The sequence below is a fragment of the Pezoporus flaviventris genome, unplaced genomic scaffold (assembly GCF_033815535.1).
Source record: "Pezoporus flaviventris isolate CSIRO_AGI_PZ_B2104156 unplaced genomic scaffold, CSIRO_AGI_Pfla_v1 ptg000016l, whole genome shotgun sequence".
Classification (NCBI taxonomy): Eukaryota; Metazoa; Chordata; class Aves; order Psittaciformes; family Psittacidae; genus Pezoporus; species Pezoporus flaviventris.
In genome coordinates, this window is record NW_026892564.1 from 4,917,353 (window position 1) to 4,943,891 (window position 26,539).

The 26,539-nt window shown below is 35.8% G+C and overlaps 1 protein-coding gene across 5 annotated transcripts in view; it reads left to right on the forward strand.

Moving 5' to 3' along the window:
- The first annotated feature begins 374 nt into the window (after positions 1 to 374).
- Positions 375 to 26,539, forward strand: part of MGAT4C (MGAT4 family member C) — a 393,664-nt gene continuing 367,499 nt past the window's right edge. For all 5 annotated transcript variants that reach the window (XM_061454645.1, XM_061454643.1, XM_061454647.1 and 2 more), the window contains exon 1: positions 375 to 776. The gene's annotated coding sequence lies outside the window, so the exon portion shown is untranslated. The remainder of the gene's footprint in view (positions 777 to 26,539) is intronic.

Consider the following 26,539-nt stretch of genomic DNA (forward strand, 5'->3'; position numbering starts at 1 on the left):
TCTCCTGGAACATTCAAAATGAAGATAATTGCCAACAATAACCGTTACATGAAAAAAGAAAGAGCAGATACTGGAAGAATAATACGAGTATGAGCAGATAAAGTTCAGAAAGCAGTTAAAATTTCCCCTGTTTAGATTGTGGGGCACAGCTATTTCATGAAATGTGCTGCCATATATCAGCTTTAAAAGTTTGAGTATTTCTTTCAGATAGAAAAATCTAGGGCAGTGCTATATGTTTTCTCTTTTCTTTTCTTTTTTTCTTTTTTAACATGGCTTAAAAAAAGCAACAATGGGAATTAATTTCATTCTAGTAGGCACTTTTAAGACTAGATTTAGCTGCAGTCACATTAGCTTAGATAATGGGAGAATTTTTCTTCATTGAAAATGCTCCCTGTCGCTTAAGAAGAACTCACTGAGGCAGCCTGCCATCTAGCTTTTTCACAGCAAAATAGGCTTGCAGACTGCAGATGAGAGGCTCGGGAGCAGAGACAATTTTAACTTAGCCATCCCTAATTTATCTCAAGCTTTTTCAATTCATCTTCACTGCTCTATGCACACTGGAACACCAGATTGTCAACCCCTGGGAACAGAATGCAACCAGGGATCTAGAGAGCTGTCACCTCCTGAGAAATATTTAAATTGTGCTGATTTTCTTCTGGTGTGCTGAGCAGAGGGAATGAAACTCTCCATCAAGTCATAGCTGTGCGGGCAATAGATCAGAGGATACTGCCAGTTTTTCTAATGGATTATTGTTATCGGGCAGGTTCTTCCTGAAGGTATGTAGTTATTCTCTCAATCCATTACCCACACTATTTATCAGCTAATGATCTAATGAACTAGTAATACAGATACATTAAGAAAAATGTTAACTAATCTATATTGATTGAATGATGGCACTTTATTGCAGCATGTTTGCACGTAAAATAGTCTGATCTACTTACTGTAGATATATTGTACCTACTGCCTAGTGCTTTGTCAGCACCCCCCCCAAGCAAAAAAACAAACCCCAACCTTTAAAAAAAAAAAGCAAAAATCCATTGTGCTTCATGTAACATTGCCACAAGTTGATGCTGACTGTCCAGAGAATGTTGTTTTTCTGAAACAGTGAATAATGCAAAATCATACTTCTGATTTTAAATTTGTTGAAGTGAGTATTTATTTTCCACATATATTTCAAACCTGGGTATAGGCAGAACTCCCATTAAAATACTACAAATTAATTGTGGAGTTAGATATTTTCTTGTTTGCTATGATGTTCCACCCTTTTGCATGGGGAACCAGGATATTTAATTCAGAAAACCTCTGATGTTGGATATATAACAGAAGCCTGTTGTTGCATCTGTAATGCCAAACTCCAGGAGCTTCTTATTAAAGCATAAAGATCATATACCACAATAGGGGGATAAAAAAAAATCTGTAAAGAAGAATTTCTTGCCTTTTAAACTTTTGTATTTAAATAGGAGTTACAGCATCTGGCTCCTAATCTGAAATGCTTGCTGCATGCCTGGAGCTTGTGAGGCAGACTGACCTAAAAATGAAAGATCTCTAAATTGCAGAAGCAGCCAGACATTTTTGAACTATTCCAAGCGCGGGAGTTGCTGCAGATGTGGGAAAAGCACTAACAGATTTAAGCTGACATCCTGGCCTTGCTTCATTCCTGAGTTGACACCCTACCTGATTACAAGCTCTGAGACATGAACCCCAAAGACAGACATGGGGCTGTGCAAGGGTTGAGCCCTATAGAGAAAATAAATAGAAAAAATCTTGCCTGTAGCTTCTTGTCCAGTGCACTTGCTGGGCTGCTATCATGCTGTCATGTTACCAAGAACAGTGATACATGAGCCTGTGTATGGTGTACTTGAAAGTGCAGTGGATATGCTGAACTGTATATTTAGTCCCAAGTGATAGACACTTATCATATTTTTAATGTAATGCTGAATAAAAGCAGCAAGATAATAGTAAGTAATAAAGATGGGGGCAGAAGGTTTTGGTATCCCATAAGGGATAAAATCAGTAAGTCTGAGATAAGAGCATTGTCTAGTGTTTAACTTCCTCTACGTATGGAATATAATATTTTCAAGGCATTAATAATAAATTGCAGCAGTATAGTTGCTCCTGTATGCAACACCTGAAAGTTCCTTTCCTCTAGAGCCTTAGAAAGGCTGAAGGAAAAAGAAGAGAGATTGATTCTGTCCCATTTCCAATGAACTCTGTTAAAGTACTTCGTTTCCTATGGACCTTAGCAGGACTGAGGCAAAGAGGCTTTCATTAAACTCTCCCTAGAGGCTACTAACATCAGAAAGCTAGGTTTTAAAGCAAGTATGCATGCAAACTGCGTTTTTCCCAATCTACCAAGCTTCTTGTTTAAATATATAGAGCCCTCTTATAATCTTCCTGGACACCCATGGATATTTCAGCATTTTGTGCAATCACTTAAGTGTGTAACAGCCTGAGATGGTAATATGGGCATTTCCTGTTATAGGTTGCTTGTATGAAAACCTAACTTTTCTAGACCAGATTCCATCTTTCCTTCTTTGGGTCCAATTATATGTTTGCTTTAAAATGTTGGGTTGCTTAAAAAACACTAGCTAATTAAGTGTAATTGTTTATGATATTTGGCATTGGGGAGTAACCAATAGTAACATAAAAATATCTTTGATTATCCTTTCTACAAAGTAAGATAAAATAACCCAACCAAACAAAACACATTAAAAAAAAAAAGATTTAAATGGGGAGGTAATATTAAATAATAGTAAATAAATTAAGATTAATAACTTTATGTTCTATCTTCACCTTTTTATTTTTCTTTTTAATCTACCATGCTGTGCAGTGATAGCTGTGCCCGCTTCCTTTGATAGAGTGTGTGCATTACATATTAGGACATTTTCATCTGGAACTTTCTGCTGCCTTCTGAAATCTTTTTTGGGCATTTGTGTAAATAACTGTATTACAAAATTTGGTATAGCATAAACAGATTAAACTATTCTGTAAATGAAGAAAACTCAAACAAAGATTGTTTATTAAATGGTGCTTAATCCATGATCTTTAAAGTGTAGTCTTCTGCCTTTCCTGGTTCCACTGGCATTCCTGTTCCACTTTTAGTTTGCTGTTCTCTTTCTTATGTTAACAGTCTTCTAAAAAAAACCAAAAAACCTTAAGCATCGACATATATATTTTTGATATATATATACTCCTTCCTTGATATCTTCTTAGGTTCTGTTCTTCTCCATTCTGCTTTATGATAGACAAATCATAAAATCAAAAGATGAGTTTTGACCTTCTGCAGTGCTCTTAGTTTTCCCTTGTGACTATTTAACAACTGTTTGAGGTTGTAGCTTATTCTTCTCCCAGGGTGAGCCTCTAGAAGGTACAGATATTACAAAGAACATGGTGTAAAAAAGGCACCTTTTTGCTTGTGTTATATTTTTCTTCCTTCTTACTTGTTTTATATTGGGGAATATGTGTAAGTATCTTATTTCTAGACAGTGGACATAAATAACGTCTTTTGGGGACTTTTTGGAAAAAAGTAATTCACAACTGTTTGACGTTATCTGTTCTTTGAACTCTAACAGGTAACTACTGGAAAAAATGTGCTTAGAAAAAGGAGGGCCTAGGGGCCTGGATAACAACAGGTTTTGCAAAACAGCAATGAATACTTTCAGACAAAACCTGGGTATCTCTAGCATGAGGATGTGCTATGGCATTATTTGTTTCTTCCCTTTATACATCTTCCTAGGTTTCAGGACTGATTTGTCACTATTTTCAATCACTATTACTATTTCTGAAGTGTATTCTCTGGTTTCAAGTGTATTTGTCTTTTGCACAGACCATTAGCAAGACAACACATTCAATTATCTGGTAATTCTGTTAAGACCTAAGTAAGTCTAATGAAATACAGCAAATCTGCATTTTCATACACATAATTTCACAATTTTGAGTGAGCCAGAGTGAAAAGATGGTTTATCCTGAGAATCATATCTGATTGTTGTAAAACACATCGAGAAACAAAAGTGGAAAGAACATGCAAAGTTAGTTCACGTTTGCAAAGCAGTCTTATTTTGGTTGAAATTCATCAGCATGTTGTCAAACTGTAATTCATCTTCTTAAACAATGAGATGCCCTGAATAGCTACAGGTAAAAGTTTAAGGCCTCACATAATTTTGTGTTATATCTTTCAGCCCCTTATTTCAGTTCAGTAAAATATCAGAAATTTTAATAGACACTGGTATTTAAGCAACTGAGTAGATATTTGTTGATTTTTTCATGGAAAAAAAGATAAATAAGTAACAGAATTTACTTCTCCTGCCTTTCTCTGTCCCCATCTCTTAAGAGATTTCAGATCAAGTAGTAACAAAATTCTGGTTACTTATATCCTCTTAATTGATAAAGTTTGCAAAGTACCTGCTGTCCCTGTTAAAAGGTACAAACCTCACAGAAATATCAGCAAGTACACAGTTAAATGAATTAATATTGGCTTCAAGCTAATGTTTTTCAGATTATATATATTTTTAATATGTTTTCCTAAAAGTAGATCTGAATTCTTTTGTTCTAAGACTGACCTTGGTTTGATATGTTTTAAGGAAACCATTTTGTTTGAAAAGCTTCCAAAGATTCGTAGGGGGTTCTTTGTTGGTGTCCCCATCCCACTCCTCATTCCCCAAATGATATGAAAGCCCATTCAAAAAGCTCTAACAGCTACCACTATTAACTTTCTGGAGCAACCTAGTTTTAAGGTAAAGAAACATGAAGACTTTTAAGCATATGATTCAAGGATTATTTTACCTTTTTTTTTTTTGTTTGTTTGTAGATTTTAGTCTTCCTGTCTATGCCGGAGAAAGTAAATAACTCTCAAAAAGTAAAAAATGTTATACCCTTAATCTTTTCTTATACTTTATTTTTTATGCTGCTGAGGGTGGAAGTTATTCTGAAACATCCAGGGTTGGGCTCTTCTTCTTGCCAATAAATATATAGGGTTTCTGCAGTATTTTTTTTCAGGTGAAATTAAAAATTTTGTTTGTTTGGGGGTGGCTTCAATATTGCTTTTATATCTCAATGCAGTCATTACAATTGTTGTCTCACATAGAAAGGTATATAACATCCCTGAAGAAATTATAGCAATATAACTTAGAATTAAACTTGGCTAGGGATGTTAAAGATAACAGGAAGGGATTCTATAGGTACATTGCAAATAAAAGATAGAATGTGGACAATGTGGGCCCTTTCTGGAAGCTATTGGGAGAACTGGCTACCCTGGATTTGGAGAAGACTGAGGTTCTGAATGACTTTGCTTCAGTCTTCATTGGCAAAAGCTCTGACCACACCACCCAAGTCTTGGAAGGCAGATGCAGTCACTGTGCGAATGAAGACATTAGGCCCACTGTAGGAGAGGATCTGGTCTGAGACCATCTTAAGAACCTGAAAGCGCACAAATCCATGGGACCTGATGAAATCCATCCGTGAGTGCTGAAGGAGCTGGCAAATGAAGTTCCTAAGACACTGTTCATGACATTTGAAAAACCATGGCGGTCGGGTGAAGTTTTCAACGACTGGATAAAGGGAAATATAACCCCCGTTTTCAAGAAGAGGAAAATGGATGAGCCAGGGAACCACAGACCAGTCAGTCTCACCTCTGTGCCTGGCAAAATTTGGAGAAGATTCTCCTGGAAGGCATGTTAAGGCACATGAAAATCAATGAGGCGATAGCTGACAGCCAACATGGTTTCACTAAGAGGAAAACCTGCCTGACCAAGTTGGTGGCCTTCTATGATGGGGCTACAGAACTGATGGATATGGGCTAAGCAGCTGACATCATCTACCTGGATTTGCGTGAAGCATTCAACACTGTCCCTCACAGCATCCTTGTCTCCAAATTGGAGAGACTTCAATTTGATGGATGGACCACTCAGTGGATAAAGAACTGGCTGGATGGCCTCACACAAAGAGTTGTCGTCAATGGCTCAATGTCCAGTTGGAGACCAGTTACGAGTGGTGACCCTCAGGGATCGGTGCTGGGACCAGTCTTGTTTAACATCTTTGTCCCTGACATGGACAGTGGGATTGAGGGCGCCCTCAGCAAGTTTGCTGATGACACTAAGCTGTGTGGTTCGGTTGATACGCTGGAGGGAAGGAATGCCATCCACAGGAACCTTGACACACTTGTGAGGTGGGCTGTTGCCAACTTTATGAAGTTTAACCATGCCAAGTGCAAGGTCCTACACCTGGGTTGAAGCAATCCCAGGCACAGCTACAGGTTGGGCAGAGAAGAGATTCAGATCAGCCCTGCAGAGAAGGACTTGGGGGTAGGTGGAAAAACTGGTCAGTAGATGAAAAGCTGAACATAAGCCAGCAGTTTGTGCTCGCAGCCCAAAAAGCCAAGCGTATCCTGGGTTGCATCAAAAGGAGCGTGACCAGCAGGTCGAAGGAGGTGATCCTGCTCCTCTACTCTGCTCTCGTGAGACCTCACTTGGAGTATTGTGCACAGTTCTGATGTCCTCAACATAAGAAGGACATGGAGCTGTTGGAACAAGTCCAAAGGAGGGCCACGAGGATGATCGGGGGGCTGGAGCACCTCCCGTATGAAGACAGGCTGAGGAAGTTGGGGCTGTTCAGCCTGGAGAAGAGAAGGCTGCGTGGAGACCTCATAGCAGCCTTCCAGTATCTGAAGGGTGCCTATAGGGATGCTGGGGATGGACTCTTCATTAGGGACTGTAGTGATAGGACAAGGGGTATCGTGTTAAAAGTGGAAGTTTAGATTGGATATAAGGAGGAAGTACTTTACTGTGAGGGTGTTGAGGTACTGGAATGAGTTGCCCAAGGAAGTTGTGAATGCTCCACTCCTGGTGGAGTTCAAGGCCGGGTTGGGCAGAGCATTGGATGACATGGTTAAGTGTGAGGTGTCCCTGCCCACCTGCCCATGGCAGGGGGGTTGGAACTAGATGATCTTAAGGTTCTTTCCAACCCTAACTATTCTATATTTTTATGATTCTATAACTTGTTCTGAATTCCATTTATTATCCTGTTTGCCTCTTTCTTGCACTGCTGAAAGTCACTACATTGAAACCCATGGAATAAATCAGGGTAGAACCAGGTTCAGTATGTTTAACTGTCTCTGTTTTCCCCTCCATGCCAATCTGTGAAATTCCTATCTTAAAATGTTTCTATTAATAAGGCTTTGAAGGGTAGATTATTTGTTTGGACAAAAAACTGTTTTTACCTTCCTCTTCCAGTTGCTGCTGAAGACTAGCAACACTTTTCAACTGCCCATAGCTTCTCCCATTTTGAAAACTGCATTTTCAGAGTTTAAAGCAGATGAACAAATTTTCTTGCAAGGAATTTGAAAGAATTCCTCAACTGCTGCTTTTTAATTTGATGCCCCAAATTTTCATTATTTTGAGGGTATGAAATAAATGTATTTTATGTGGTTATTACTTGGGGTGCACTTCCAAGATGTGTTATCATTATACACACTTGTAGTAAAAAAAAAAAAAAATCAAATTATAATTTGACTATTTTTTGAGTAGCAATTAACATTAAGAAACCTTGGCAAGCATACATATTTTCACATGAACCAAGGATCACTACTAATTTGTGTTTTCAAATGTGTAATTATACACTTAAACATTACTATATAAGTAATGATGGAAATGTTCTCTATAAAATTAAAGTATGCTCTGAATAAAAGAGGAGTTGATAATTGTTTCTAGTTAAGCTTTACCTCCTTTCTCCAGTACTTCCTCTTATCCTTTTTGCTCAACTTTCATTTGTCAAGTTGAACTTTTCTGGTACTGTAGGACAAAAGTAAGAGAAACTCAAATTTAAGAGGTTGATATTCTCCTTCCTGCTGTAACCTGTGTTAACCATCATTTAATATGTTTTCCTATTCTCCCTCGTAGGAAGTGAGGGTGTGTATGAGTTCAATGCAACAGCTGAGCCACTTTAGCATCTTGGTAACACTAAAGGGATATCATGATATGTCCTTCCCTGTTCTGGAGAAGTTCTTTTAGCAACTTTGATTCTGGAGCTTGCCAAACTCTCATGAGCCACTCTAAGCACAAGCCTGATGGAAAGCTAATTCAGCAGAAAAAATGCTTAGTTTTCAAATAATTTAGTTATTTGAATCATGTTATCTAAGGACCTAATGAATCTGAGACCTGAATAACATCAGCAAAAGACCAGGGAGACTAAGGCTATTAGCGGAATGGGGTGGAAGGAGTGTTTTCCTCCTTTTTGCTGCAGTAAACTCTTAGATTACAACAGCTATAACATTTAACCTCACCTTAAAATGGCCTTGCATTCTTTGTACGTCTGCCTTACCTCCTGTCAAAAAGTGTCAGTGGAAGAAAAATGAGATCTCTGCTCACTTTCAGAGAAGGTCTTGTTGCTTCAGTGTGTGCCTCCTTGGGGAAGAGCAGCGTGGCAGTCAAACAGGGAGATTGAAATCACTTAGAGAGTTGAAGCTTCCCTTGCCATCAAAACACCCATTGCAACACTAGTCAAAGAAGTAATTCAATAATGATTTCTAAGAACCATCTGTATATTTTATTAGGTCTAGTTTAAAAAGTTGCAAGCCTGGTCAGTTTTATAAAAATGGGACTATATGCTTATGTACTCAGTAATGAATGTTTAAGATTTTATTTTATTCTTATGTGTATATATATTTTTTTTGGATGCAAGTTGTTTTTCAAAATCTCTTGCTTTCTTTGCTTGTTTTTTTTTCAGTTTTGAGTCTATCAGCCCTGTGTCATCACCCCCTTTCAGAGTCTTAGGGTTTGCTTTCCTCTTTCTTTGTTTCTTTGTTTTTAGCTGCCACTGTGATGCTGAAGGTTAAAGGGACTGTGCACACTGTAATAAGTGTCTGGGTAAATCCTGAAATGGGCAAAGCTTTAAGTATTTCCTGGATTTTTTACTGTGTGTGTTGCTGCATCTTAATCTTCAGCTTGATCAGGACCATCTTTTTTCCTATATATTCAGACAAATCATGAGTCTTGAGTGAAATTCCTACCTAATACAGTAAATTAGAATCACAGGATCACAGAATGTTTGATGGGGGAAAGAAACTCTGGAGGTCTGCTAGTCCAACTCCCCTGCTCAGACAGGTCTACCTAAGAACCAGTTTACCAGCACTAGCTCCTGTTGTCTTCTGCATATCTCCAAGGATAGAGACCCCACAGCCACTCTGTGCAGCCTGCACCAGTGCTCTCCCACCCTCGAGTAAAAAGGTGTTTTCTGATGAAGGAACCTCCTGTGTTTGTGTCCATTGCCTCTTGTCCAGTCACTAGACACCACTGAAAAGAGCCTGGCTTTGTCTTCTTTGTACCCTCTGTTTGGGTAGTTATGCACATTGATAAGATTTCCCCCAGGGCTTCTCTTCTCCAAACTAAAAATTTCAAGCTCTCTCAGGCTTTTCTCCTAGGAGAGATTGTCCAGTCCCTTCATCATCTTTGTACCTCTTCATTGGATATCTCCAGTTTGTCAGTGTCTCTCTTATACTGGGGAGGCCAGAACTGGAGACAGACACCATATGAGGCCTCACTAGTGGTGAGTAGAGGGGAGGGATCACATCCCTCAACCTGCTGACAATGTTTTGCCTAATGCAGTCTGGGAGCCGCCTTTGAGGCGGAGGCACATTACTGGCTCATGATCATGTCCCAAATACCCCGTTCCTTTTCTATCAAACTGAAATATTCTACTCCATTCTGTTCTATGATGAAGAAATGCAGACATGATCTGATGACTGCAACTACTGGTGAGAAAGAAGAGTTAAATGATTGTGAAAGCTATTTAATTTAACATCTTTGGTTAAAACTAAAAGAAGGATAATATAATGCGATTTTAGTTTTTGGATAGTGAACAAAACTGCGCAAAATACGTTTCATTTGAGATATCGTGAAGAAAGACTGCAATCCGAATTATTGTGTAAGGGAATGATTCAAAACTCAAAACCAGTGAAGAAGTAAGAGACTCATATAGAATGCCTCTACCATAGCTGTACTATCAAGGGGGTTTATATTCAATCAATCTATCTCTCAAGATTCCAAATTATCCGCAAGGTCATGGTGAGACCTAAGTAACTGATGACCACTTAGTGATGTAAGTGATCATATTATTTCAGCAGAAGCCAATATAGGAAACAAAGCATCTCAAGTCTGTCAACAATTTGGAGTCTATCACACATAAAAAAACCCTCAAGATGGAATGTACTGAAGGAAAGAAGAAAGATTGAAGTTGTGCTGTATACAGCTGTCAGTCCGTCTTGACCTATCAGTTGGTCTGCTATGTTAAATTTAATGTATTCTCGTATTTCTCCACTAGTGAGAAAATGTGTTATTTTATTTGTTTAGATAAAATAATATGAGTGATTACAAGTCTTGAGCATAAGACATAAGGAGACTTGATATTTTAGTTTTCCAGGCTTCTGGGTGAGAAAGAAAGCTGATACACACATATATTGTAAATATATGTAGTTGAAAATCGGCATTAAATAAGGAGCCACTCACTGCAGATGGGTGGTGCCTGAAACTGCTTATTTACCTTTTTTCTGAATAAGATTACTGTGATACCTTGTGTGGGGAGGGTGGGGAGAAATATAGTGATTTATTAGTGGAATAAAGTTTATTTATAAAAGGTTGCCTGTATTGAAAGTGAAATTAAGTGTACAAGCCAGAATATTCGCAACAAGCATCTTTAAAACATCTATTGGCTCCCAAGCCAAGTGAATTGTATTTCAAGACCGCAGAAATCAAAGGCTATGTAGATATGTGTGTATGTATATGAGACTCTGTTATTGTTGTTATATCAATAATATGTATTGCTATTAATACAGTATTGTCTAAATCCTGTTAGAAAAGTTTTTTAAAAATAAAAATTAGGAATTTTAGTATTAGGTATGATGAAAAAAGCAGGAAATAGTAACTCCTTGCACACTTAAAAGTAGTGCTAGCTGTAGGCAGCTAGTCTATTTAAAACCTAGCTGCACTGAGTGGTGCTTCAACTGATAAGATAATTCTGTTTTTCCTGTAGTGGCCAAACATAGCATAGTTTGTATATTTAGTATATGGTATTGTTTGCTATTTCATGTTACTTACATAAGCAGATCCAGCCTCCTGAGGACAAATGTGAAACACAACATACTCTCCTTATACATAGATAAGCTGAAGGATGCTTTAGTATAAAATAGATGTTTAATCTTCTCTATACATCTCTGTATTGTCCATTACCAGCAATGTTTAAATAGCATATGATTTTATTTTGTTCTTATGATTTCTTTGTATACTTTAATAGTATTACTCTGTCTTCACCATCTTTCAAATTTTACTTTACTACTTACAAATGCAATTACAAACTATGTATCGCAAATATTCTGTGAAGATACCAAGTTATACTTAATCATATACAAATCTGTATCATTCTGTTTGTTGCTTTCTTCAGTTTACTATTAGTAGAAACAAAATAGCAAGAATGCAAGCTGAATTCTTACTTGGACTTGAAATTACCTGGCCACATAAAAGTGACTATTTTGGGTAAATATTCATAGACAACCACATTTACAGAAAGAGTTCAAATTCTATACCAAAAACATGTCCATATGTATGAAGTGAAAGAGGGAGTATAATTGAAGAGATGGAGAGTAAGTAACCTAGATTAACGTGAGCAGATGTGTTGATCACATGGCAACATTCACTATGGTGCATTTTTACATAATAAATTTGGTAGAGAATACTGCCAGGAGGTATAGATTGAACCATAAAGAGCAAGCAACTACATTTTGAGATGATAAAGATCACTTACTGGATGCGATCACAGAATCATTAGTTTTGGAAGGGACCTCTGGAAATTATCTAGTCCAGCCCTACTGTCAAGGCAGGGATGCATCTGTTCAAAACAGAAGTACTGCAAATAGTATATCTTCTAATATAAGAGTGGCAGACTTCCAGGTAATTTGAGGGAAATAACTGACCTCTGTGTGCAATAAGGTAGTCTTCTAAATACATGAAGATTAAATCCATTAATACTTTCCTAGAAATAAGTGTGAAAAAATATTCTGTATTGCTAAAACAGTAAGCAAACTCAGTGACCAGGCAAGACAAAACAAAGTTCTCAAAACCTTTTCAATTCATAATTCCATGAAGGTATCTGACTTTTCTTCTGAACAAAATCTGCAGGATAACTTTTCAAATCCTTTATTTGTGTGAACACATAAAGAAAAAATATTGATTTTAATAGCTTGAAACTTCCCAGCCTTAGGGTTACTTTAACTGAGGGAATGAATCTTTTCCTCTGAGTATCCTTCCAACCTACAGTAAGAGATTTTCACAAGACATGCACTAGCACTACATCTTTAGGTTAGCTTTGTTGCATAGTCAGGGATTCCACTAGAGATTTCCTGTAGGTCCCTTACCTGTTCTGCAGTGAGGATTTAAATTTTTAGTATTGTCAAATGGTGTAACTGAATCTCAAGAATGCACAGCTGATATGCAGTACCCATTACCAACCTCAGATAAAAGATGTGCAAGTAAATACAGATTTGTTCAATCCAGCACTGCATGTCAAAATTCTCAGCTTCAAATTAAATATGCCTTACCAAAGTAAGACACACATAACGGCTCATACTTTGGAAAGCTTTAAAAATTATTATAGTCTTTAGTTGGTACTTCTAAAAAAAACCCCAAAATATGTAGTTAGCTGCAATATAAACCACTACTTCATAATCAAGTGAAAATTTGACTAAAAAAATAGATAAGCATAATTTCTGAATTTTACTTGTTCATCACACCAAACTGAAGTAGTTTATCCACCTAAAACTTCATACTTAGTGCTTGAATTACTCATCTAAAACAATCTTTCTCTCTTTTCAAACAACATATTGCAAATTTACAATACAGAATTGGTAATACGTGTGAAGTATTTTGACATGTATTATTTTCAGTACCTACAACAACAACAAAAAATATATTTTATAAATTATTTATGTCTTATGCATTTTTTCTTCATTTAATACTTCATTATTATTTTAAAAGAAAGACTTGATTCTCCTGCTAGATGTCAATGGGTTTTGTATGTATGTATGTGAGTAGATAGAGAGACAGGTAGATAGGTATCAATAAAAGAAAAAGTAGTATATTGTAAGAAAAAAAAGAAATAGACTTTGACACTGTAACGAAGCATTTTAAATTAATGTGAAAATTAGTCTGAAGATCCATAACATTCTTACATACACAATTACAAACCCCTCTATTTTCTATAATATTTGCATACAAATTTTAAGGAGCTTATCTGAAACTTCAGGTATTCTCTTAGCAATTAAGGTACAGTTTAGCAGTATTCTGATTCATATTCTTAGACTGAGAGACTGGTTTTTATAACGGAGTGTTAAAAGAGAACTTATTTTATCTCTCAGATGTCTCTGGTGCGATTTATCGAAAAGTAGAAACAGACAATTTTGTAAATACAAATTCTGTTTATCTGCCTGAATAATGATTTTTCTCAAAAGTGGTGATCTGCTTCACTATACATTCTGGGAACCAGGAACAAGACCCAGATATAATTTTCTGGATAACAGTGTTTGCTCTTTATATAAAAGCCCTCTTTGTCAAAAGACAGGATGAAAGAACTTCTTAAATATAGAAAGACCTTAAATATAGATAAAAAGATTAATAAAATTGTAAAATGGTTCTCTGCCTGTTTTCCCTTCCTTCTCATCCTTATTCCCCACATTTCTTCCTTGGGCCATAAATCAACAACAGACATAATATCAAAAATGCTGGGGTAAGGAGCCACATTGCTTTCTAAATTCTTTCCTCATGCTGCTCCTCTTATTGATATGGCAGAAAGGGGTATACAGCTGGCTACATTGTTAACTAAATTGGAAAATACCAAAGAAAAGCTGCCTTTCTAAAATATTTTTCTTTCCCATTTAAGCTTTTTAATTGGAGAAGCTCATGGAATAACTGCATTGGAAACTTAGGCTGCTTAATTAGCCTCTCTATTCATCACTCTCACTACATTGGATGTTTGAAGGGGCACTAACTGAAAGTACTGTTACCTTTATAAGGGTTTCTCCTCTTAAATGCAAGGGTTAGTTGGCAGAAACAACAGCAAGACATCACACTTAATGTAGCATAGTGTAACAACATTATTTTAGTAACAGAGGTGAGTGTGGACACTCTCCAGAAGATTAGTAGATTACTGTCCAAATTTTTATTGAGTTCCACATCACAGATCAAATTCCCACTGGTTACCAAAACTAGCTCAAGTATCTGTGTTCTACTTTACAGTCTCACTGTAGACATATGTTTTGTATTGCACTACCTTGATGCTACAGAAGTGTTTTTGCAGCCTTACTCTCTAGATGAATCCTTAGAACATGAGTGGTGAGGCAGTATAAATGTGACCTGCAGCTTGCTTAGTGCTGTGTTTGCTCTGTGGAGAAAGGGAGTAGTATTCTGGTCACTCCTGATGGATTTACTGTACAGATTACTACGATAATTAACTGGCTTATTTTTATTGAGCAAAATTCACTTTCTTGCCATTAAACACTCAGTTCACATCCCAATCTTGCACAAATGAAATATTTTATTCAATAGGATTTTGATTACTGAAGCAGTAGGTTCACTCAGGAATTTAATGAAGACCAGTGCTGCTTAAAAGCCAAGTGAGTTGTGTGTTTTAGTAACACATATATTTATCAGCTGAAGATATGTAAACTGTTGACATGTATAGTGAGTGTTTTAACAAAATGAGTTTGTATAATGTGGAAAGAATACTAGCATGGTACTGCTTCATCAATTAGAGAAGACAATAAAAACATCCCTTTCCTGTGGATACTTGACCCAGTTGTTCCAAATGCTGCTGTTGGAGTAGATGATGAATATTTAATACTAAATAGGTACTCTGGTTAGAGTGCTGAAATATTACCTCATTACTTAAAGATTGTGGCTATAGAACTGATATATTGCATTACTTTGTCATATTGTGTCACGTTGAATTGACTTACAATGAGAACTGTGTAACATGATGTGGTGCCCTGTAATCTGCCATAATTTGACATAATATAATTTAGCAGGCCAGAAATGTAAAATAAACAAAGCTTTGTCCATGATGAAATTCAGCCTGCTTATTTAGACAAACATGAAAAGAATTTTTGCCAGAAAATATAACAGAAATGTATTTCACATTGTGGTTATTTCTGTGTATAACACAGTTAGGATTGTTTAAGCAAAAGAAATCTCAGAGCTGATGAATACTTAGTCTCACTGAGAGTGGGTCTAAGGAATACCTTAAATGAATACCTGAACGCCATTTTCCTCAAAAGTGACCAGAATGCAACACACTAGCCTACGATCTGGCTTTACAGTAATATTTAGCATAGTACTTTAGCCAGCTTCTCTTCCCAAATCATTGACATAGCTGTATTAATGAGCAAGTTTAGATGGAAAAGTATTTTTACATAGAGGAGTTGGTGAGCTCATCTTATAGCTTCATACCTGATCATTAAGTCCAGAAATGTATAACACGTTATCCATGTCAGCTGGAACTGCATCAGGCAGGTGTCATTCCCAGTATGAAAAGGTGATAGGCAGAAAATTCATTACTTGATGAGGAGCTTAATTGTTTTCCCTGCTCAAAGTAACCCCTTGTCATCAGCCTCAGGCACTCACTAGGGCATGAAGCCCTGGGGACTACAAAGAAGAACAAAGTGAATGGCACAGGAAAAATATAAAGTTATTCCATTTGTCTTACAGCATTTTTTATTTTTTTTTAGGCTGTCTGTGTAAACAGGAGAAAAACAATGCTCCAAATAAAGCATGACAAAAACATTCATGTTATTTCAAATGATCTTAGGTAAAATTACTAAGCTACAGGTGCATGAAACAATCTAAACTTGAAATTCGTGCTGAGCTTTGAGATGCAGCAATCTTGTAGACTTGATACAACACAAATCTTCATAATGGCCAATCAAACAGTAATATATGAAAAAATACTAAATACTATCAATCTGTTGGAAGGTTGTGTTTTTAAAGCTGTATTGTAAAAGATTATTCTTTATTTGGGATGTAAAAATGAAAATTCTAACTTTACTTTCAAGTATTTCATATAATAAATGGATAAAAAGTACCGAGAATCTTGATACCCACTGCTTTTGATATATCTCGGTATTTCATAATAGCCAGTTTCTGAAAGAAGCAAAACATTTCAGAAACTTATTTTTTTACTATTCATAGAAACATGGAATCACAGAATGATTTGGGTTGGAAAGACCCTTAAGATCATCCAGTTCCAACCACCCTGCCACAGGCAGGTACACCTTTTGCTAGATGAAGTTGTTCAAGGCCCTATCCAACCTGGCCTTGAACACTGCCAGGGATGGAGCATTTACTACTTCTTTGGGCAACCCATTCCAGTGCCTCACCATCCATACAGTAGAGAACTTCTTCCTTATATCTAACCTGAACTTCCCCTGTTTAAGTTTCAACCCATAACTCCTTGTCCTATCACTGCAGTCCCTGATGAACCAAGTCCCTCTCCAGCATCCTTGTAGGCACCCTTCATGTATTGTAAGGCTGCTATGAGGTCTTGTATTTGGATATATTTTGATTCTTCTATCTGCTAAATTAAGTAATTTCTAATAATTCAATAATTTAAGAATGAAGGTAAATTAAAGCAAATTTTGGATTTTTTTTAATCAGGCCACAGACTGTCTTAGTTATTTGCGGTGAGCTAAAATCACACTAGGCAAGAATCAGCTCTGATTTTTGAGGATATTTATATCTAGGAAGTTGATAATGTTGAAACTTCATTCTTGTTCTTATATTTTGTACAAAACTGAATCAGTCACATAATATTTGAAAACAGCATCTTCTAATGAATGGCATGAGGGGGTACATGAAGTAAACGGGCATCCTGGTTACCTGTATCTTCTTCCAGACCTTTTTGAGGTCAGATGGCACAATCACTTTAGTTTAGCTGTAGCATGGCCCTGCTCTGACTGGGGAGGTTAAGTCAAATGGCCTTCAGCTATCATTCCTACCTAAATAAATCTGTGATCCTCTGAGTCTATGTAATGAAATTATTTGAGCATGCATTGAGATTTGAAAGAGTGCATATACAAAGAAGCAAATTCACAGAACCACAGAACGATTGAGGTTAACTCTGGTGACTGTTTAAATGGTAGAATATACAGTTTTGGAGCTTGGAGAAGCTGATCTTTGCAAATCAACTGGTTACGTGATTTAGATTCATTCTGTGTGTTAGCTGTTAACAGACAGTTTCTCACAGTTTTGGATTTCTTTTTTTTTCAGAAAGTGATACTTTGCCTTGACTCAGAATATACTTAGAATAATATTAAACAGTGGCATTAAGTAGAGAAAAGGACTATTTATGATGTTGACTTCCTTGCAAGTAATGACAAATTATGATCAGTTAACATCACATGCAGAATGGTGACATTCTGACATAAATAAAAAGCTTTCTATAAAGGCTTCCTTTTTTTAGGCATGTTGTAGAAGTAATAGCTGATTCTGGTAAGCAGCAGCAAAATTATGAACAGAATCAGCAGCATACATGACCCTAGAATCCATTTTCTGACAATAGAATCACAGAATGTTTAGGGTTGGGAAAGACCTTAACATCATCAAGTTAGAAGATGACATTACTCAATTTTAAGATTATGAAATTGTCTTTTCTAGAAAGATCTTGATATTTAATACTGTTTTTAAGAGGAAAAAAAAACCCACACAAACTGTAGTATGTTCTAAGCACAGATCATCAACAAACGTTTACTTGTTTCTGTGCGTACATATAGTATGTACTCTGTGTACTATATGCTATATATGTAGGAATGTCATAGACTTTATTACTTCTCTTATCAAAATACAGATTTTAGGTAACCTAATACATTAATATCCCATCTTCCTTTTTGTTACTTTTGTCCAAATTCATACCAAAATGTCAATTTTTTTTCCTAGCAAGTGTGAAAGCAGGTACTAAATTAGGTGTCAGTTCAAAGAAAACCACTGAGTTTGGGATTATTCTGTTCTTTTATACCCACATAACCTGTGCCTAGGTGCTCAGGCACAGACAGCCTTATTGATTTATTTGGGCACTCTGGGACAGATGACAGCCAGAATCTTCTCTGTTCTATAAATGTGTACATGTACAGTGAGGTTTTTCTCAGACAGTCCCCAGATAAGAAGCATCATGTCAAAGAGTGTCTATCTTCCTGCAGCAACTCACAAAGTATATGGCTGGGGTTTTGTGTGTGGGGTACCTACCTTTAGCAATCTTTTCATATTCTAATCAAATTTCAACATACACTGTCTCACTAGAGAACAAATTTCCATGTCACTTATTTAAATTCATGGATATATTTATGTATCAGTCCGTAACGATAGGGGTGGAACATCCTCACACTTAACAAAAAAGACCCTAGGATTTTTTTTATATTATTTTTTATTAAGAACAATGAGTTGCATCTTCATTCCCAGAATTTTCCCCATCTTTTCTCAGTCAGGTTTTTTAGTCAATGACAATATGTCAGATTTCTTACTGAATTCATTTAAGCTACCAAGTTCACTTTGAAATTATTACCATTTTGCTCTGGTCTCAGCCTTGCATAATCTGCAACTGTGACTGTTGTAAAGGAGTACTGCATCTGTGTTTTTTCCCCTAAAGTTATTTTTTTCTTTTTTTTTCTTGACATGAATTTTTTTTTTTGTAGTATTTGAACTTGTTCTGAAGGAAAAGATTGTTTCCATTTAAAATTATATCCATAGTAGAGAAGCTATTAAATTCTTTGTTAGAAATGTGTTAGATGAATGCATTTTTTCAGTTTTACTATACTGTTATGCTAATATCTGTATACATTAGCAACTATTTTCTTCCCAGAATTACTTCTATTAATTTAGATATAGCTCAAGAACCTTCTGAATTTAAATTCTTATCACCTCTTGGTTTCACAACAGTTTCCAGGTGTTTTATTATCATTACTGATCTTTTTGAGAAAATGAAAATCCAATATTCATACTATGTCTAAATTGATGCTGTTTCCACAACATTTTTCCTAGTTGCTTCAATAACAAGAATTTCACTATTTTAAGAAATTCCTGAGTTTTTAAGTGACAGTGTATCAGGAAGCTTATTTGTTTTGGTGATGACTAACTTCATAAGACAAGAAAGAGCTGACCATAAAAACAAATCAAGGAAAAAACAAAATTACAGCAATGTTGTATCCTCAAATATTTCCTCCAGTATTACACTGATCTGTTACACTTTTATGTTTTGGTTACTTTTATAGACATGTCTATAACATGGAACTGTATAGAAGGTCTGTGTTCCTACTTAGCAGAATCACAATGGTAGTAGCACTTAGGTTATGTTTTGAAGTATTTCTGCTCATTCAATATCTCTAAAGCTACCTGAAAATGGAAGTAACTTCTTTTCCACACTCAAATAAAATAAAGATCTAGGTTATGATAAAAATCTTGCAGCTGATGTCTTAATATGAGCACAACAAAGAATCAGGGACTGTTCAAATTCTTGTTTGATAGGAATCGCGTATAAGCGTGAATATTGGCTCTGAGAATAAAATGAATAAATATCATATGTTTGTTATGAATTTAGTCTTGCTTCAAAAAATAATGAAAGGAACAGGGACCAAAACATGGGTGTTTTAAAGGTATTTTTGTGCTGTTAGATAAATTTTAAAAGATAATGTAGGTCGATAAAGAAACAATAAACTGAGGTTTTGTCAAGTTTATGCATATGCTTCAGTAAAAAACAGTGGCAAAAACCTTTACCACTGGAAGAAAATAAGGGTATTTCAGGATCAAAATAATATAATTTTTATAATTATTTTTAATCTTTAGAGTAATAATTTCAGTGGAAAAGTGTTGCTCAAAAAAATAAAGATTTAAGTTTCCAGAATGAGCTGCAGTTCTTCAGTCTGGCTTTTTAAAGTGTGATTTCTTATCTGAATTTACCTCTTACTAAGATTAGATCCAAGTACAGGACAGATACCTGTTAAAAAGTTTTTAGACAATTATTGGTTCATTTGGATGGAGGTAGAAAATGCTTCTGATATGCTTTGATGATCTTGAGAAATACCATTATAATTCATATATGATGAATGATGAATCAATGTATTTTCATAACTTTCTGAGACAAACTGCACCAAAAATTAGGCAAAAGCTTTTGCCATGCACAAGAAAATGCAGGTTACATTTGTGTTTCTTTGATCTATTGCTTGAATACTGAGTAATTTATCAAGTAGAGTCTTGAATTAAAGCAGTCTGTATTTTTTTATTTTTCTATTGTTTCAAAAATATGGTAAATGATCACAATGAAGAATTTAAAATTTAAAATTTTATCAGAAAGTATGTCAAAGACTTTTTAATATATTTTGTATTCATTTTCTTAGTAGAATTCTCAATGATGGTATTTTATCTTCTTTCCCTAACATCTCTTACTTCCATTGTAATAATGATGTCGATCGTTTTCCATCATCTGTTAGGATGCTTGCACACATGACATTTTCCAAGTTGTGAACAACTACAATTTCTATGGAAAAAAAATAATCTATGGTTGTTGGACGTTTTTGAAAACTTAGCTATATATAATTGCAGAATAGAATATTTAATAGTTAATTTTATAGGAATATTTTTTTCAGTGTTCCTGAAGCTGCAGCCACAAGTTCATGTGGTTTTAAGCGTATCTAGTATCTACATCTTTGTAACTAGTTTGAGATGAATTCCACAAATTCTTTGAGATATGTCTGTGTTGACTTTTTTTTTAATCTGATATATCCCATTGTTTCACTATGTTTTCCCATGCTATTGCTTCCTAAGCATGGTAGCATTTCTTGTTTATTAAATTGTTTTTTTTCTCCCCACTTTTCTTGTGCTGTTATTTTATTTTGGCATACATTATTTTGTCCTTTTCACAATATTCAATTGTTTAATTCCCTGTAGTGAATACAATGTAATATGATGTAGAACTGTTGAAATAAACATTTGAAAAAAGACAAGCCTGTCACATTCTTCCCTGCAAACGTGTTCTCACTTTGCATTTTAGATCTTGTATTATTTCTCTGTGAAGTTAGCGATTTCTAATATACTTTAGCGGTAAGAACCATGCTGAAAAGAAAATTTAAATTTCAATCTTTGAAGTATCTGCAATATGTTAAAATGAGCTCTCTTAACTAAAAGTACTGAAGAGAATGCTCCAAACCTAGTATTTAATGCTTTTCCTGACACTGATCAAAAAGATTATACTAAATAATGGTTCCTTACCAGGGAAGGTGGGAAATGTAACTTTAATTTTTAAAAATACCAAACATATGAATGTTATATTTGCAATAACTAAAGTTCAGGTGAAATTTGACAGAAGGAAGAACAAAAATAAGGAGCTTTTAAAATTATCTAGCCAAGATAGGTTTCCTGTACAACAAGTAAACATGTATTGTATTAATACTGAGTAACAGAAGCTGAAAAGATATTATAAGAATGATTTTAGAAAAAAATGTTATCACTGTCTTGTTCATTTGGCACTCCTGAAAAAGAGTTATATGAGAAAGAAATATTGCAGTAATGCACACAGATTATAAAGCCTCCTGTACAGCCAGGATGCTATAAGGTCATTAACCTGGAGAGGCTAAAAAACAGATTCTGAACCATTTGGCTTTACATTGCCATCACGAAAATCAGTTAGTAAAACTTAAAAAGAGAAACAAAACTAGAATAATAAAACCAGGGTTTTTTTTGCTTTAATACAGAAGTGAATCTCTTCTCTGCTCAACCTGTAGCTGTGCCTGGGATTGCTTCAACCCAGGTGTAGGACCTTGCACTTGGCATGGTTAAACTTCATAAAGTTGGCATCTGCCCACCTCACAAGCGTGACAAGGTCCCTCTGGATGGCATTCCTTCCCTCCAGAGTATCAACTGAACCACACAGCTTGGTGTCATCGGCAAACTTGCTGAGGGCGCCCTCAATCCCACTGTCCATGTCACCAACAAAGATGTTGAACAAGACCAGTCCCAACACTGATCCATGAGGGTCACACTCATAACTGGTCTCCAACTGGACATTGAGCCATTGACCACAACTCTTTGTGTGAGGCCATCCAGCCAGTTCTTTATCCACTGAGTGGTCCATCCATCAAATTGAAGTCTCTCCAATTTAGAGACAAGGATGCTGTGAGGCACAGTGTTGAATGCTTCACACAAATCCAGGTAGATGATGTCAGCTGCTTAGCCCATATCCATCAGTTCTGTAGCCCCATCATAGAAGGCCACCAACTTGGTCAGGCAGGATTTCCCTTTAGTGAAACCATGCGGGATGTCACCAAGCACCTTGCTGTTTTTCATGTGCCTAAGCATGCTTTCCAGGAGAATCTTCTCCAAATTTTACCAGGCACAGAGGTGGGACTGACTGCTCCTTCAGCACTCGCGGATGGATTTCATCAGGTCCCATGGACTTGTGCACTTTCAGGTTCTTAAGATGGTCTCAGACCAGATCCTCTCCTACAGTGGGCCTAATGTCTTCATTCTCACAGTGACTGCATCTGCCTTCCAAGACTTGGGTGGTGTGGTCAGAGCTTTTGCCAATGAAGACTGAGGCAAAGAAGTCATTCAGAATCTCAGCCTTCTCCAAATCCAGGGTTGCCAGTTCTCCCAATAGCTTTCAGAAAGTGTCCACATTGTCCATATTCTGTCTTTTATTTGCAATGTACCTATAGAATCCCTTCCTGTTATCTTTAACATCCCTAAAGTTGCATTTGACATAACACATTTATTTGCTTACATTTTATATTTTCTCCATTTAGTAGTAAATTTATTTATTTATTTGGCCATTTTTTTATTTTTTTATTTTAGTAAGAAAAATAAAATAAATATCCCAACTTGGTTTATCTTCAGTCTTGCAACTTATTTGCTTGTGTTTATACCTATGCTATGCAGTCTGCAAAGAAAAATAATATTAAGGACAGCTTCTCTTTTTTAGTTAAATTTCACACAATCTCACTTAAGACATCTTAGATATTCCAAACTGTCCCCTTTTATGCTTCTACTTCCACTTTTTCCCTTTTCCTGCTCCAGTTCCTACCATACTTGAACTATACAAGGACTCAGGATCTAGCCTCTAGTCTTCTGAATTATCAGTTTGATCCCTAATATATCCTGAAGCCACTGCTGCTGAACATGTGCACAGGCACCCATGGGGACTGGGGTCTGCACTCTCTGCCTTGGAAACAGTTGGACATCCTTTCAGCCCCAGTGCTTAGCTTTCCTTACCATTGAAATGAAAGTAGCTATGTGCACCTAATCTTCTCCTGACATTCAGTTGGGATAGTGATATTGCCAGATATGAGACCCATGGAGTACGTCAATATGTCAAAAAAGTTAACTAAACGTCTTTGAAACTAGTAGCCTACTAAATAGATACAGTCAGTTATAGTTTCCTAGGTAATTTTCTGCTGTTTTAACTTCTGAGGCAGTAGTTCACTTCTTGCATATTGCAGCATGTAAGAGGAATGTAAGAAACAGAATATTGATTTGTATCAGATATTACTATTTATCATTAGAAAGTCAATAGAACTATCAGTATATCCAAGAAATGGAGGGGATTTATGCTGTAGTTTGCTGCTTTCACACCTAAATACAGTTAGTGCAGGAAATTATTGTATAGATTGCATATCTACAAGTTGTCCTTGGCAGTAGCTGATTCTTCAACTTTTAAGAAAATGTGAGAGGAAAATAGATTTTTCTAAAAGGAACAGTTAAGAACAACTGAAGGTTGATTTAGATTAGACATTAGGAAAAAATCTTCACTATGAGTGTGGTGAGGGCACTGGAACAGGTTGCCCAGGGAAGTTTTGGGTACCCCATTCCTGAAAGTGTTAAAGGCCAGGTTAGATGGTGCTTTGAGCAGCCTCGTATAATGAAAGGCTTCCCTGCAAATGGAACTAGATGACCTATAAGGTCTCTTCCAACGCTAACTGTTCTATGATTCTATGAACTGAGATTCTGGCAATATGTTCCTACAAATCTTTTGAAAGTTTGAAGCAGTTGTTTTGGAATGATTTTTACTGCCTCATTAATTAAAAAAAAGATAAAACAAACAAAATAAAAACAAAACAAAAAAAAAACAATTGGGATCAATATCATAATTAAAATATTTGTAGACCCTAAAGATCTTTTTTTAAGAGTTAAGTACCTAAAATCAGATCTGGAGAATAAACTGAGACAGATACATTACATTTAAGGGTTGTTTCTGTTATTCTCTTAGTCATGTTAAATCTGGGCAGTATCAGCTGTAGGTAAGTAAGGACTGAACATTTCAGAGAAGATAAACAGAGCAGGGGAACAGGAATGAGTACTTTGTAAAAACACTTGATCCTCAGGTATTTTTTGATAGATCTGACTATTATAACTCCAACTATTTAAATTATGTCAGTTTAGAAAGAAAATACAATTAAGAAACCAAAATTGCTATTATTAAAGAAGGTACCTCCATGTGACTCAGGCCTGTATTGTAGAAACCCTTTGAAAAGACACTGAAAATTATCTAAATTAGATCAAAAATAGAAGATATTATATAAAGAGGAATTAATATCAACTGAAAGTGACTGGGTTTGTCCAAAACTTTTCTGTGAAAACTTTGATTTGGTAACAAAAATTAAAATCAGAATTTTATATTTCATGCATTTCCCATGACTAATATTTTTTTTTTTCTTCAAAGTAATCTCTATGTCACTCTGCTGAGTAATAGCTATATGGCCCCTTGCACCTCACTCTGGACTGGGAATCAGAAGATCTTGAGCATAATCCTGATCCCAGTGAGATTCCCAAAGAATTTCCTTTCTGAACTTGCACTTGCCAAATTTCTTATTTCTGCTTTTTCATCTCACCAGAAAGAAAAGAGTAATCCTACCTTTCATCTTCCTGGAGGAAATCTTACATACCAGAAAAACTCAGTGAGGTGTTTTGCAGACTACATTCTTGTCTTGGATAAGTTATTTAAAAAAAAACAGTTGTATATAATTTCATTTTTCAGGTGACAGTGTAGGATGACCATGCGATCTGTTTAACATGGAAAGACATGACAGCTTTTCATGCTCTGGGCTATTCCCTTCTCCAGTAGGATCCCACAAAAGTTTAGGGCTTAGTCACATGAACCAGGAACTGTCCCCAAGTTATGCTTGGTCTACTTCCCTGCAGCCATGTCTAGCCTTCTTCCAGGTATGTTGTTTATCATTGCTCGTAAGTTAAGAATCAATTACATAAATTTAATTATTGAGAATTAAATAATTCTTAGCTATTGCTCCACAGCAGAGAGTTCAGTTCAGAAATGAGAGTGGCTAATTCCTAAATGTTCTAAATACAAATTGTTTTCAAAGTGATTTCCTTAAATTCATGTCTGTGTTTTCTGATTTCTTTTGTGTCTTGTTCTTTGGTATTTGCTGTAAACTACTCTTTCTGCATTTGATGATGACATTTGAAAGAGAAATCTATTTGACAGTACACATTATACATATGGAAATTCAAGCCACTAAAACTTTTAAGGAGTTCCTTAAGTTTTAGGGAGCTTTTGTGATCACACAGGTGCAGTATATAATAAGGCTAAGACTTTAGAGCCTAGAGAAAGCAAATGCACTCCTATTTATTTTGTGGTTTTGTTTTGCTTTTTTGTTGTGTTTTTTTTTTTTTTTTTCTGTAGTCCTAGCTTGTATGTTGGCAGCAGCAGAATAATTGAGATAGAGGCATTAGCAACACATAGCAAGAGAAATTATTTACAGCATCAATTATTACAGTAAACTTTTTTCCTGTATTAATCAGAAATGTGAAAAAACAGCATTATGATTTTCAAAAGATACTGCTATGTTTTGTTTGATAAATGGGTAGGTTTCAGATAACGGATGTTCAGTTTGTGTAATTCAGTGGGCTTTTAAAGGCATTTATCAAAATCTGGTCAAATCTCACACTTATGGTCTCTTGCCTCCCTTATATTTTTTCCTGCCCACTATAATACTACCAAATCCCCTACCTGCAACTGTTATTTTTAGCTTTGATAGCCTTGTGCAAATCAGCATTGCTTAAGAGGCCAAAAGTGATTTTATTGACCCACTGAGAAGTACTGAGTTTCCTGATATCTGCAAATTGTTCTACATACATGTCTTATAGTTTTCCTAATTTTTAATCTTTCTAGACATCTCTTCCTCTGTCTTCTGATTGATCTGGATTGGTTTTCTCAAGAAGACATTATTTAACATGATAGGAAGTTTGGATATGAGTTTATTGATTTTTATACTTATTTTTAAATCTGAATTTGAGTGACAATTCTTGTGCTCCTCTGACAGCAGGACAAGCATGGGTCCTGCCCTTTATACCCTTTAAGGGTAGTAACCTTATAAATACATGAAACATCTTTTGAGCAGAAATGACGGTTTGTTGTTTTTTTTTAATCTAGGGATAGATTCAGACTCACTGCTTGGTATACAAATAGTTATTATAGTATTCCAAGTGTAGATATCTAGAACTGATTCATAACA